The following is a 12,023-nucleotide window of genomic DNA, read 5'->3' as shown; positions in this document are numbered from 1 at the left end:
TTGCCAAACGTCCCCTAAATTAAATAAGAGGAACAGGAAACATGGAGGTAGTCGTTGTAATATTGCTTGTCTTATTAATAGAATAAGGAAAACATGAAAATAAATTGAAGGGAATGTAGCTCATCAGCTCGTTTTGCATGCGAGAGGTACGGGGTTCGAATATTTTTCTCACTTTCTACGTTCGTTCCAAGACCCTTCAATCTTCAAATTTTCTCTTTTTTGCAATTAGAATATGAAAATACAAACTCAATTACCATTACTTGTAAATGATCATATAAATTCAATTTTCATTAATTATGTCTAGTAATTATCTCTTTATTTAAATTAATATTGAATGACAATATATCTACTACTACACCATTATGCTTAGATTATTTGTCCTTATCACATGGATATAAGGTTTTGAGAGAAACATTATTATTATTATTATTATTATTATTATTATTATTATTATTATTATTATTATTATTATTATTATTATTATTATTATTATTATTATTATTATTATTATTATTATTATTATTATTATTATTATTATTATTATTATTATTATTATTATTATTATTATTACTTGTTGTTTTGTATTGGATGTTTATCATATTTGTTTAATAATATTTCTCTTCACCAAAAAGAATAGAATTAACTCTAAATTCTTGATCTCTCAATCAAAATGTGTTTAGAAATGGTTAATATAAAGCAGATACTTACTTTAGTTTTCACGCAGATCATAAAATTTAAATCAAATATCATATATCTAATGTTTGTCATATCATTACTTCAACACTATAGTCTATACTAGTATTTTTTCTAACTAGTAATTAAGTACATGCATTTCATGTGAGAAATTTTTCTTCATATTAATTACTTGAACTTCCGATATATCATATTTAAGATAGAAATTGAAAATTAACAAAAGTAACAATATTATTAAAAATAAACTTAAATGACTGTAGTAAATGTGTATGTGCATTGCACGTGGAATTTTTAAATTATAATTACAATTATTATTATTATTATCATCATCATCATCAATATCATTGTTATTAAATTTTGTATTTCATTTCTATCATAAATAAAAAAAATTATTTTAACAATTCCTTTTGTTTAATATGATGAATATATATCATTAGAAATGTTTCCAAATGTATTCGACAAAATTTTGTACTTTTTCATTTTTTGTGCTCTGTCTTTTTTTAAATATTTATTATTCAATTATGGCATCATGAGTTTCTTTGGAAGTTTGATCATTGACTCACCATCTAGATAAGAAAATAGTTTTTCTTTTGAATCAATTTCAAATTATATATTTCATTTACATTATATAAATACTTTTTACTTATTACACTTAATTTGTGTTTGGCATAATTAATATATAATTTTTTATATATTCTTTCGATTGCTTATACTTTTTTATTTTTTAAAGATTTATTATTTAACTATCATATCATCAATAAATCCATTTGACCCAAACCACTATCTCACTATCCAAAAATAATGGTTTGATTTCTACGTTAACATTAAATTTTATATTACATTTTCATCATTAATAAAATTATTTCTTATGTATAATACTTATTTTTGTTCAAGATAATGAATGTATAATATTAAACATGTACCCAATATTTTATTTTTATAAATATATAACATTTGATATGTGCCCAAATTTTCTCTATTTTTATTTTTGTGATCCTTTGTATTTTCTATTTTCAAATTTTTATGTTTGATTATGACATCATTTCATTTATAGGTTGATTTTAGATTTAGCATTCCCTTTTCATCATTAATAAAAATACTTCTTACATTTCATACTTATGTTTGTTTGGTATATTAAATATACAAAATTAGAGAGATAACTTATTATTTTTATTTTTTGGTATTATATATTTTATTTATTTCATTTTTTATTATTTAATTGTGGCATTATTTATTAACCCATTTGACCCCAAATGGTTGAATTGCCTACCCACCACCAAAAGGGAAGAAAATGGTTTTGTTTTTAAATTACTTTTCAAAATATTTACTTTTATAATATTAAAATTAAAAGTGTCGATTTAATTAGTAGAATTTAATGATGAGAAAAATATATCTTAAACATAGTCTTTAATGAGAGAATATACATTAGATGTGAGTTTTAATGAGAGAGAATAGGAAAGTAGTTTTATTTCCAATTGGTTTTAAATTTTTTATTTTATTTGCATCATTAATAAAAGCATTTCTTATTTATCATGCTTATTGTTGTTTAATATGTCAAATATATGATGTTAAAAATATTCCCAATTTTGTATGATTTCTATATATTTTTTTTGCATTTTATCTATTTTTAAATTTTATTATTTAATTGTGATAACATGGATTGGCTCATTTAACCCAAAGTGGTTTATTTTTACCACCACATAGATGAAAACACAATTTTTCCAAGTAGAATTTAAAAGTATAAGTTTTTATGTTATTGGAATTATTAATTTATTATGTATGAATTTAATTAATAGAATTTAATGATGAAAAGAAACAAAAAAAATGTCTTAAATATACGATTCAATGAAGTTGAATGCAAGTTTATATTTTAAATGTTGGATTTAATGAGAGTGAATAGAATGCATTAAATATCTTAAAATTACCTCTTTTCAAATCATTTAATACCAATAATCGATTACCCTATTTACCCTTATTTTTATCAATAAATTTAAATATGGAGGGATAAATTTTGTCCACAAAAAATTCCAGAAATATTCTTGAGGCTATTTGTGCTTTTTAAAGTAGTATAGATATGATAGCAATTGTCATTCAGTCAAAAATAACACAATTTTGTTGGTATAGTAACTTCTTTTGTTTTAAAAAATAAAATTATTAGTATTGACAAACACCCTTAAATCAATTAATTGGAACTTCTATTGTTCCCTTATGAATTGTAGATTATTAGAACACCCTTGGTCCAATTCCAATCGAATGGTATTGTAGGAAACCTCTTTGCCCCAGTATAATTAGGGGAACATTCAAGAGAGAATTGGTATCTTTATCTGTTTTGTTGACAATTACATTAATGGAACCAGCCCAACCACGACAAGAGTATTATGAAAGCTTCAAAAAGTTAAAGTTAGATTATTACAAAATGAGATATATATCCATTTTCAGGCCTCATTTGGTTCGCAAGAATAGGGTTCAGGAATCAAAATTGGAATGGGTTATTCAAGTTCCAACTGTTTGGTTGGGCGGAATTAGAATCTCATTCCCATTCCTATTGGAATGGCATTCTCCCATTTGAGGAAATGGCCATTCCCTGCCTCTCCCTTGGAAATGAAAGTCCATTCCTGTTGATTCCATTCTTGTTGATTCTAATTCTCGTTCCCATTCCTGTTTGAACCAAACAGACTATGGGAATGGACCATTCTGATTCCAATTCTAGAAGATTTCGATTCTGATACTGATTCTGATTCCGATTGCGAACCAAATGGACCCTCAATGTTTTTTTTCTTTGAGGAGCTAGAAGAAGTACCTCTTCCTGAAAATCAAGCCATTTGACAAGCTTTTTGTTAAGAAATTTACTTATATTTCCACAACATTTTTTTCTTCTCAAGTATTTGCATCTATCATATGCTAGGCTTCAAGGGCACATTGTAAATGGAGGACCTTTTTTTGAAGGTGCCAGTTAACCTACTGGTAAAGTCTCTAGCTGGTTGTTGCGGATACCTGGGATCGAGTCTTACCTTCACTTGGGTTGGGCTAAACCTAGCAATCGGGATGGGTGGGTCGGGTTCGGGTTGGGTCAAGGTATTTCGGGTTGGATTGTCAAATGCTAGACCCTAACCCTAAATGTTCGGGTTAGGGTTGACCCATGGGTCAATTCGGGTCATCCAAAAAATAATTGGAATTTTAAAAAATAAAGAAATTTTACATGAAAAATGTCAAAATTAAAAGAATTAAACTTAAAATTCCAAATATAAAATAAAAACTTGAACATTTAACAATTTAAAGAGTAAACAATAAAAAGTAAAGACTAAATAGAAAAAATTAAAGAGTGGAAACTTCTAACAATGCATATATAATCCCAATTAGACTTGACAATTGGGTCAGCGGGTTAACCCATGACCCAACCCAACCCAACCCAGTTTTTTTGGATTGGGTTGGGTCGGTTCATTTTCACATTTGGGTTGCTAAATATGAGACCCTAACCCTATTTTTTCGGGTTGGGTCGGGTCAGGTTCGCGGGTTGGGTCAACTTTTTGCCAGGTCTAGTTGGGGGTTTGGGGGAGGGCTATCCATTCCCCTATGTTGTATAGCAAAAACCAACAATTTCTATTATTTTTCTCATTCTAACTAATAACGTGGAGAAAGAAAAAGAGAGAGACCCCACTAGAAGTTGATTCAACAACCCTATGGTACATAAAATGATTCTATGACCAACCATTTCTATGACGCAAACTAATTTGTTTGGAATATGGGTTGAGTGTAAATCCTAGATTACTTTAAGATTCAAATTTAGTTTTATTTTTGTTTGTCTTATTTGCAAGAAGTAAAAATGATGTGGTCACTAATTTATATGAAAGAATCGAGAGGTTTAATTAAGGAAGGTTATTTGTTTGGGAAGAGTAAGAACATAGTTGTGAGTATTGACCACAGGGTATATTTAAGGTATTGTAAAAGAAAAAAGTATATATAAGTAATTAACCCTAATAAAAATCAAATCAATTAAATGACCCTAACAAGGAAAAACAACAATTGTGGGTATTGATCTTTGAACAAGAATCTTGTTGGCACCTTTTATCCTTGGTTTTTGCTTTGGTGTCCAGTTTGACCATTTCTATGTAAAACCATATTTTTGAAAATTGGACTAAAAACATAACTGATTTGACCACCGGTTCTTGCGTCAAATGGTCCAACTGTCCAGTCCAATCCGAGTTAAATGGTTTTAGGGTAAAAAACCAGATCTTAGATCCATAACCATTTATTGGGGTCAACTTGTCAAATCATTCGTTCAGGTCCGATTTTCAAAAACATGTGTAAAACAGTGCACACTTCCTTACTAGCAAGAATTAATTATTGATGGTAAATTGACAATAAGAGGTCATGTTTGGTTTGATAGAAAATAGGAGAGACAGTTTAGTCCCTTTCAGGTGTTGCTTTTCATTCCTCACGGTTCATCAATTCATTGTATCCAAACTTAGCTTTACTCAAACAATTAACAACCACCTTTATTTTATATGGATTGAATTATATTTTCCTCATTTTTTTCTCCCCTTCATAACATGTTTACAACTCCTTTAACCATTTCTGTGGGATAAAAGAATGAAGAATTCAAGAGTTGCATACTACTTGCAATGGTTGTTTGTTTACAATAACCATTCCACTAAAGGCATCCTACATAAGAAACTTAAAATCAAGCTTACACACTTAGCAATTGTGCCACTTCCGATGTTGGTTGGTTGGTTAGAGAAGAATTACATCAAGCTTCCACAAAACAAACCCCATAAGCGCCAGAATGTCAATAAGGGGTGTCAATTGGACTGGATTTGGTCCAATCCAATCCAGTCCAATGTGACTCCATTATAAATGGACCTAGTCCAATCTAGTCCAATCCAGTCCAATGAATATTTTGGACCATTTTGGATGGGTCCAGTTCAATGTTTGGACCATCCAGTATGTTCAAATCCATGTTAATTTAGATTGATTCCAACTCAAACATGGTCCATTGACACCTGTGTTCTTATCTTCTATCAATGGACCAGATATTGGCTCAATCTAATATAAATCCATTATCGACAGACCAAGTTCATCCAATATGTCTTATTGGTCCGTCCAATCCATCCAATTTAATATGCCTTATTGGTCTGTCCAATCCACCCAATTTGATTTTGATTTGAATGGAGTCCAACCCAAAACCGGTCCATTGACACCCCTAGTCACTATACAGATTTTTGATTGGGTATTGCAACCATGTCATAATTTTGTTTGTGCAATATGATGACATGTTTATTCTTTTACCAAATAAGCTTTGGTGAGTGCCTGATCCACAAAAAATTGTCCAAAGAAGAAGATGGCTTCATAACAAAAGTGCTCCATTTGGGAAGAGTGTAAATACAAAATATGTTCAGTGCAAATCCTTGTACACAATTTTTTTAAACCTTGTATTTGTATTGTACATAATTTTGTAGAGCTGAGATTGAGCGTTCTTTTTTTGGATTTTGAGAGGGGGAAAGTTGGTCAATGGGATTTTGGTTTCCATTGACCAAGAATCCCATGTTCTTTTTTCAGATTTATGTGGGGATCAGGGAAAGTTTATTTTCTTGGGTATCACATACCTGGGTAAGTGATACCCATCTCCTAGGTGGGTAAATAATTTTCCCACCTAGGGGGAAAGTTGCCAACACTTGAATGGAACAAAAAATGCCCCTTTTAATAATGGATTTTTATGGCTAAAATGGTCATTGCCTTATTTACATGAAAAATAAAAGAACATGGGTAAATACACTTACCCGGGTAAGTGTTTCCCAGGTAACTGGGAAATGCACTTACCCAGGTAACTGCATTTACCTGGGTAAGTAACTTACCAAAAAGCAAACAGAGCCTAAGTGTCTCGGGAGGAGGAAGAGAACTAAGAGTAACTTCAGCCATCTCAGATAAAGGGGCAATTTGGTCAAAGAAAATGATTTTCTTGTCATGTTCACTGTTTTTGTCATTTATTTTAAAAACATAACTGATTTTGTCAAATGATCAAATTTAATCATTTATTTTGTAAAAAGTCCCTAAATGAATTACAAAAAAAATGCAAACAAAAATAATGTTACATGCCCTCCAACGATAAAATTCTTTGTTTGGCTAGCCATGAGGGACAAATTACCGACTAAGGAGAAACAAGTTTGGGGATCAATAGGTAATCACCTTGTGTTTCCTAATCAGGACAAACACTAGAATATCCTGGATGGTGGGATGAAATCAGTCAATCTAATTGCCATAAAGAATCAAATTTGGTATGGGAGAAAACTAGTTTTGTCATGTGGTACCTACGGAAAAGTAGGAATGAAAATATTCAAAAATAAACACTATGACCCCACTAAGATCATAGACCAAGCCCTTCAAAGTTGAAAGAGTAACTGGAGGCCCAAAAAAAGTTGGGTCTATGTAAAGAAAGGAGTGAGAAAACAAGTATATGGGCAAAATGGACCTCCCAATAAAACAAGATGAAATAAAAATAAATTTTGATGCCTCTCTCAACTGAGAAATAACCTATGTGCATGCATTCGGGTATGTAGCTAGAAATCATAAGGGGAAAGTCATCAAGCTCGAGTGGGCCCCATAGGAACTACCACCATTGCAGTAGTTGAGATGAGGGCAACCTGAATCCCAAAAACAATTGTTGGAGCTAGGAACAAATAAAATCATTATTGAAGGCGACTCTAAGACAGGACCAGATCTATTAGGTGCAATATAGTAAGTACGTTCAATGAGCACTTGATAAATATTCTAACAAGTGTCAAAAGTGGTTTTTAATTTTTTTTCAAGGGTAGATTGGAGGTATATTAAAGGATAGGTATCAAAAGAATTCTAAGTGTTCATTGAACGTGCTTACAACTTTGTGCCTACTTGATCCAGACAGCTCCAAAACAACCATTGATGTGTTGAAAGGATTAAGGAGGACAACCTGAAAGTGCAATGTCATAGAGGAGAATTTCAAGATCACATGGCCACTCAAAGGGAGCTAAAGTTTTTTGCTTTTTATAGATAGTCTAGGCATTCATGTTTCTCTCTAGTGTAATATTCCTATTTGTATCAAAAAAAGGCTAAACTCAATGACTTATTGCCTTGTCCTTATGTGAACAAGTCAAAGCACGCTGTTGTTGTTATATGAAAGTATTAAATATTTTATTTTTTGATTATTTTATTCATTAAAAGATAAAGCTAAAATTATTCAGTTCAACCACTATGATAGTGCACAACTTTCAACAGCCATAATCAAACAGCCCCTTAGTTTGATGTTCATAAAAAAAAATAAAAATTTAAGCAAAGTGGTTTTACTAGCAATACAATTTTGATTAAGTTGGATCGAATCACAAATTTAACCCACAATCCATCGTCCAAATCCGAGAGTTGCATAGATTTCATGCATATGCAAATAATTCTAGTAGTGAGGGGGTTCATCATATTGCTGCATAGATTTCATGCATATATACTGGAGGCTGAAGGGGATCTACTATTCATCTTCTCCCCGAACTAGGGTTTTATGGGAGCAAGGGAGGTGAAAGAGGAAGTTGTAGAGAGCTTAAAATAAAATGGTTTGCCCATCCCCCTCTTCCCTTATATAGAGCAATCTCCTAATCCTACTAGGGGTTGGATTCAAATCAGATTTGGATTAAGATTTCTACTTATGAATAAACTTTATCTTATTAGAAGAATGGGTGTTCCATACCCATATCCATGACCCATATTTGCCCCATGTCACATGATAACTTAAGTTGTCATGTGCCTACTTGACTAATCATATTAGTAATGAGCCTTAAGCCCATTTTCTTTAACGGCTCACTTTTCTATGCATTGCAAGGTCATGTAGATCTGAACATTGTATAGAGTGAGACCCACAAAGGTCTCGCACAAGTCCATAAGGGTCCGGCCCCACATTTGGAAGAGGCTAGTCCAAATTCACTACTCAAGCAGTGATCCCCTGATCTAATAAGTTTGGGCTCAGTTGGACCCATCATTTACATGTAAATGATCCTTTCAGCCACTCTATGAAAACCCAAGGACAATGGACTTATGTAAGATGAAGTCCATTAGGTAATCAGCTCTATAATAGTCTCTTACACCTAACATCTCGCTCCATAATCATCAAAACATTGTTCACAGAGAATGACCTCTTCCTTAACTGCAAAATGTAATGTCACGCTCTCTGCTTAGGTGGATCTTGGGATTAAAACATTCTGCAAACCCTTTTTATAAAATAGTAATATAACATATAAATGCATCTTGCAATTCAGATTTCAAATATAATTGAAATCCACTACCAACAGTTTATGTTTCCATCAGGGAGAGTGTAAATCCGGATATTCATTCACTTTGTTTGACAAAGGGACTAATCTTATCACTATGATTATCTACTTAGGTAATTTCCTAAACTACCCCAACATACCCAGATATTTGATCCTTGATGGATCTCAATGATTGGCACATCAAAGAAAATTTAGTCCAAAACCTAGTATAGTATCACAATCAAGTTTGAGGCTAAGTGCAACTTTCCGGTTTTGCTTATATATCTCCAATGTCCAAGGCATAACATGAAATTGGTCTGGGTTCAGTGTTTCTTCAAAACACCCACTAGATGTGCTTAAGGTCAAACCATAAAAGATGAGACAAGTTGCTTTACCAATCCAGCAACACACCAGTGTCAGCCTTGTCAAGATAAACTCTCCAAGTTTATCCAATGGCTCAGAACATTCTAAACTAACATAAGTCTCATAAGTGTCCAGTTTAAAGAGTAATTCACATAAACATGCCAAATGTTTTTGTACATCACTATGATTGTAGCTAAGGGCATAAATTATCTAACAGAATCTCATCCTAGTACAATAGAGGTCTTGCGCTAGCAATTTGACTTATTACATCATCATCTCCCTAGCTATCGTCTTCAGTTTATGGATTCCACCCAACTATCACTCCCCATATAGCATTGATTCTTATATCACTGGCTACATTAAGAAAAAATATGAAAGATCAAAGATAAACTCATTGAAGAAATTCTCTAAGCACAAAACATTGAGGCAACTCACTAGTAAGGCAGATCGCATATCGATGACGAATGGAGGGAACTAGAGATACAAAGTATCATTTTTTCTCTTCATTTGGGGGAGTTGCTTTTTGCCTATTATCTTTTAGTTGAAAAGGCTAGTCTTACTAGTACCTTTAAATTAAATTTTGTAGACTTCTATTAGTGTAAAATACATGGTTTTAAACTCTATAGACTTCTATTAAGTAGAATACCTAGTATAACCTTGAGGTGTGGGTTTTTCTCAATAGTTTAGTTTTGGTTTATAATTCTTTGAAGCGTTAGTTCTCATTTATAGATATTTGTACTATTAGTATTTCATTTCTACATGTGTTTGGATCCGATGGTAACAAAGAGAAGAGATTAAGGCCTTTATCGAGAAGCACAAACCAGTCTCTGGTGGATGGCAGCGATCTGATCACATTTATCCTACAATGGGTATCAAAGGAAAAAAAGAAAGAAGACTTTACAAATGCTGAACCTCCAATGGTATGGATATCATTTTCAAGAGGCAAACCAAAAGGGACCTGAAAGAATAGCAAGTTCAGAGGGCCAACCTCTAATTGAAAGAAATTTGAATGAGGCCAAAATGGCTATTATTCAACCCTAGCACACCAAAATGGGTATTATGACAATGGAAAATATTAGGGAAAGTGGACTAAAAGGATTACCCATATCTTTGGACAATATAAGAATGAACCACCTTAAAAGGATTAGGGATAATCATGGGAAACATATCATGGACAATATTTTAATTGCGCATGAAAGGATGAATAGTATCAAAAAGAAAAAGGAATGGATGGAACCATAGCTTGCCAATTTGATATGGAAAAGGCCTATGATAGGCTAGAGTGTAAATTTATAGAAGAAACTCTCAGGAAGCTAGGTTCTCATGAAAAATGGATTAATCGAAAAATGCAATGCATCACCATGGTTTCATTTCATATCTTGGTAACTGGATCCCCTACCAAGACTTTCCACCCATCAAGAGGAATAAGATAGGGGGACCCCCTCTCCCCTTATATTTTTGTTCTTTGTGTGGAAGTGTTAAGTAAACAATCTGATGTGTAGCAAAATCATAAGCACAAGGAAATTCTTGGGATTAGTGAATCAGGAATTGGGTTAGTTAATTATTCCCTTAATTTGTTAATGATTGTCTCATATTTGCTAAAACAAATCTTGAGATTGCTAATAAATTAAGAGATGCTTACCCTATTTGTAGAGGCATCAAGGCAAAAACCAAACTACAACAAGTCATCGATTATCTTCTCCCCAAACATGCATAAAAGAATTAAAAGGTTGATAGCTAATATTCTAAGAACACCGATGGAAAGAAAATAAGAGAATTATCTTTGAGCTCCCATTATTAATGTAAAGGTATCAAAGGAAACTTTCAAAATGGTAGAGAAAAAAGTTGAAAATAGACTATCTAGCTAAATGGAAGAAAACACCCCATCTCTTGCTTGTAGAGTAACCCTTCTAAAATCATGTCTTAAAGTGATGACTCGGTTCCTAATGAAGAACTTCAAATTTTCAAAAGGACTAGTGGAAATAATTAATAAAAAACAAAGGAAATTCCTATGGGAAAATCAACATAAAAAATTAGCAACCTTGTTCAAAAGGGAGATTGTGTGTAAACATAAAACAACCCAGCAAAACTCGGTTGTGCTGGGAAACTATGCCAAAAAACGTAACACAACCCAACAAAGCATAGCAAAACTCGTTTGGAAAGTGTTAACCCAACCCAATAATTTGTGTGTCGAAGTGGTGAAAGCAAAATATCTATACTATTTTAAAAAGCATGAATGGTCTTAAGAATATTTTTGGAATTTTCTAAGGACAAAATTTACCCCTCTATATTTAAATTTTTTGATAAAAATATGGGCAAATAGGGTAATTGGTTCTTGATATTAAATGAGTTGAAAACAGGTAATTTAAAGATATTCAATTCATTCAATTCTCTCTCATTAAATCCAACATTTAAGTTATTAACTTGCATTCATGTTCATTGAGTCATATATTTAAGTCATTTTTGTTTCTTCTCATCATTAAGTTCTATTAATTAAACCCATATTTAATAAACTAATAATTCCAATAACATAAAAGCTTATACTTTTAAAACCTACATAGCAAAAATAGTATTTTCATCTAGGTGGTGGTAAGAAATTAAATCATTTTGGGTCAAATGGGTTAATCCATGTTTCCACGACTAAATAATAAAATGAAAAAAAATACAAATTAAAAAAATTGGGAACATTTTTAATATACATAT

Source organism: Nelumbo nucifera, chromosome 8 (assembly GCF_055504915.1).
Source record: "Nelumbo nucifera cultivar China Antique chromosome 8, China Antique-T2T, whole genome shotgun sequence".
Classification (NCBI taxonomy): domain Eukaryota; kingdom Viridiplantae; phylum Streptophyta; class Magnoliopsida; order Proteales; family Nelumbonaceae; genus Nelumbo; species Nelumbo nucifera.
This window is presented reverse-complemented; position numbering follows the sequence as displayed.